Source organism: Girardinichthys multiradiatus, chromosome 4, assembly GCF_021462225.1.
Source record: "Girardinichthys multiradiatus isolate DD_20200921_A chromosome 4, DD_fGirMul_XY1, whole genome shotgun sequence".
Lineage (NCBI taxonomy): Eukaryota > Metazoa > Chordata > Actinopteri > Cyprinodontiformes > Goodeidae > Girardinichthys > Girardinichthys multiradiatus.
The window spans coordinates 3,827,430-3,831,814 of NC_061797.1; positions in this window are offsets into that span (position 1 = coordinate 3,827,430).

The window sequence follows — 4,385 nt, forward strand, 5'->3', positions numbered from 1 at the left end:
TGAAGCTGTGACTGAAGTCTCCCTCAGCAGATGTAGTCACAGAACCACCTGAAACACTAATCCATAAACCTCAGTTAACCCCATTAGCTGGCACATGAAGGAACCACACACAGAGTCAGGGTAAACAGAGTGAGGCTTTGTTTATGTTTTGGTCAAGTCAGAGCTTGAGGAAACGAGGAGGTCAATTCATTTTATCTACAGGAACTGTGGATAAAAGGGTTACCTGCTTTAGTCCAACAATGTGCAAAATAACAGAGAACGCTATGTCGGTCTTCATGGTAACATTATACTGCTCTTTTTGTTTGTCCAATGTATACTTTTCCACATCCAGAAATGTATTCCATCTTAAAATGGTTCAATTACACTTAGGCATAAGGCATCTCACATTAGGTGCACATGATGAGAACACCATCTCTCACCATTCGGAAAGAGGTTTGTCGTATTTGAACGGCAAACCTCCTGACTGTTGAAGTAGGTGTAGATTGAAAAAGCAGTTTGAGGCCTTCAGAATGAAGATTGTAACAGCATATGACTCTGTTAACAGACTTAGAGGTCTGAAAAAAATGAAATCAGTCATTTAACTGTTAAAAAAAACTCAACAAATGGAGAATTCTAAACAAATGCCAACTTGCAGTTCCTGTATATGAGGCTGTTGTGATGGAATAGCCTTGAACGCAAGAAACTTCTGTTTGAATCATTACAGCTGTGAGAATAGTGTTCTGGATCATCAAGGGTTTCAAGGAGGTTCAGTTGCAGTCAAGAAGGCCTCAGGACTTCCAAACATGTTCAGCAGAATGCTGCAGAATGGGGTTGTCACCAGTGTAAAGCTTGCTAAAAAGGCAACAGTTAGGGTTAAATTCATCTGCACCCACAGTGAGGTGAAGGCTATTGGAAATAGACCCTGTGACAAGAAAGGAAGCAAAGAAGCTAATTCTATCCAAGAAAAACTTGAAGAACTGAAATTCTGCATGAAGTATGTGGATAGACAGCATAAGACTGGAAGGCAAAGGTACTTTTTCTGGTGAATCCTCATTCTGATTATTTGAGAATTTGCAGAAGAAACAAGTCAGAGCTATGTCTGTGTGGTGCCAACAGAATTATCCTGATGCAATCCGTGTGTGGTGATGCTTCTCATCCAAGGGACCACCACATGAAAACAGGATCGCTGACACTATTTTTGCCAGCACAAAGCAGCTAGTGGTTGTTTTTGATGTGAACAGCACAGGCAGTTGCTCATGGTGGATTTGGGGTGGGGGTATGGGTGGAAACCATTCATGTGAGACCCCCCACTAAAAACAACAGCACAGCAGCTGTAATACAGGCTGTATTGACAGTATAAGATCTAATAAGAATGGAACGATGTCCAACACTGAAGTAGTTATTACAGTAGGTATTGATTATTTCCCTGAAAGTTGCTGTAGTAGATAAATATTCACTGGCATGTGTTCCCTGGGTTTTTAATTTATTTACTCAATCATTTCTTTTACATATCCAGTGCAAGAACTTAAATAGGAATTAATCCCCAAATTAACTTGTTTTGCAGATAAACATACTGTCTTCGTGCTGCCCTCTTTGGGTTGAACAGTGGCTACTACAGTTGTTTTCCTATAGGTTGAAACGGTACAACTTGGTCCATGCTTACATCACAGTCCCCAAGTTCAGGTATAAAACCGTCTCACTCAGACATCCACCCCCCGAGCATGTCCTCTCCACTGTCGCCACATGCTCATCCAGGAGGAGTGATTGCTGCAAGTCACTGACTCAATGCAATCTGCTGGGTTTATTAGCCAATTTGAAAAATAAACTGAATCTGACTGCACTGTTTGATAGTTAGGATTAATTGGAATGTATGTACCTGATTTGAAATCTGTATGATTTGATTGGATTGACTTTGTTGAGGGCCTTGAGATGACATGTGTTGTGAATTTGGCGCTATATAAATAAAATTGAATTGAATTGAATTGAGTTGGAATTGCTCCACTGCCTCGGCGCTGACTTGGGGCATTGCCCGGTCAGCTCCTTGTGGCAGCGGCTCGAACTGATAAGACTCAGGCCCACTGGGCTCCGTTAAGCCCCACTTAACCTCCTGTGATGAGGGTGTAAAAAATATCCTCCACCTCAAAAGATCTATCCATGGTGAACCTACCAGCAGCGTTCTGCTCACTCTCCATGTTTCAACATGTTTTTTTTATTGAAACTACAGAGACGTCTCATCACACAATTTTAGTTCTGCCATCCTAAGGCCAAGCAGGACGAAAATAAACAATAAACTAAAGGAATAGAAACCCAAAAACATTGCAAGGAGAGCAAGCACTACAAGTATTAGTCATGGAAAACATTGTTTAGAAGGGAAATAAGTGTTTTGAGATGAATGACGTTAGGGGGACATTTCTGCATTTTGTTCCTGTGGATAAAAAACTTAGACAAACACAAGACAACATTAATACAGAGTTCTTCATCTTTGTTTTTTAGTAACAGTCCAAAGGTTATGTCATCCCTAGAAAAAGAAATTAGTAATGTTGGAAATTTACTGATCGACCATGTCTGTAATTCCCTCCAAATGTTTTTAAAAATTGCACAAAAAAGAATAGATTGTCAGTTGTTTCAGTATCATTTTCGCAAAACGTGCAAGTGTTGTCATCTATAATAAAACGTCTATTATGTATACAGGTCCTTCTCAAAAAATTAGCATATTGTGATAAAGTTCATTATTTTCTATAATGTAATGATGAAAATTTAACATTCATATATTTTAGATTCATTGCACACTAACTGAAATATTTCAGGTCTTTTATTGTCTTCATACGGATGATTTTGTCATACAGCTCATGAAAACCCAAAATTCCTATCTCACAAAATTAGCATATCATTAAAAGGGTCTCTAAACGAGCTATGAACCTAATCATCTGAATCAACGAGTTAACTCTAAACACTTGCAAAAGATTCCTGAGACCTTTAAAACTCCCAGCCTGGTTCATCACTCAAAACCCCAATCATGGGTAAGACTGCCGACCTGACTGCTGTCCAGAAGGCCACTATTGACACCCTCAAGCAAGAGGGTAAGACACAGAAAGAAATTTCTGAACGAATAGGCTGTTCCCAGAGTGCTGTATCAAGGCACCTCAGTGGGAAGTCTGTGGGAAGGAAAAAGTGTGGCAGAAAACGCTGCACAACGAGAAGAGGTGACCGGACCCTGAGGAAGATTGTGGAGAAGGGCCGATTCCAGACCTTGGGGGACCTGCGGAAGCAGTGGACTGAGTCTGGAGTAGAAACATCCAGAGCCACCGTGCACAGGCGTGTGCAGGAAATGGGCTAAAGGTGCCGCATTCCCCAGGTCCTGGACTACAGAGAAGCAGCACTGGACTGTTGCTCAGTGGTCCAAAGTACTTTTTTCAGATGAAAGCAAATTCTGCATGTCATTCGGAAATCAAGGTGCCAGAGTCTGGAGGAAGACTGGGGAGAAGGAAATGCCAAAATGCCAGAAGTCCAGTGTCAAGTACCCACAGTCAGTGATGGTCTGGGGTGCCGTGTCAGCTGCTGGTGTTGGTCCACTGTGTTTTATCAAGGGCAGGGTCAATGCAGCTAGCTATCAGGAGATTTTGGACCACTTCATGCTTCCATCTGCTGAAAAGCTTTATGGAGATGAAGATTTCATTTTTCAGCACGACCTGGCACCTGCTCACAGTGCTAAAACCACTGGTAAATGGTTTACTGACCATGGTATCACTGTGCTCAATTGGCCTGCCAACTCTCCTGACCTGAACCCCATAGAGAATCTGTGGGATATTGTGAAGAGAACGTTGAGAGACTCAAGACCCAACACTCTGGATGAGCTAAAGGCCGCTATCGAAGCATCCTGGGCCTCCATAAGACCTCAGCAGTGCCACAGGCTGATTGCCTCCATGCCACGCCGCATTGAAGCAGTCACTTCTGCAAAAGGATTCCCGACCAAGTATTGAGTGCATAACTGTACATGATTATTTGAAGGTTGACGTTTTTTGTATTAAAAACAGTTTTCTTTTATTGGTCGGATGAAATATGCTAATTTTGTGAGATAGGAATTTTGAGTTTTGAGCTGTATGCCAAAATCATCCGTATTAAGACAATAAAAGACCTGAAATATTTCAGTTAGTGTGCAATGAATCTAAAATATATGAATGTTAAATTTTCATCATTACATTATAGAAAATAATGAACTTTATCACAATATGCTAATTTTTTGAGAAGGACCTGTATATGTCAGACATAATTTTGAAGTGTGTTTCTTTTGCTTTAGGCGCTATAGGGAACGTTAAATACATGGATCTTAGTTTAGTGATTGAATATTTATCAAATATTTTCAAGATATAATTTTTATTTTATCCCCCAGGAAATGATTGATCAGT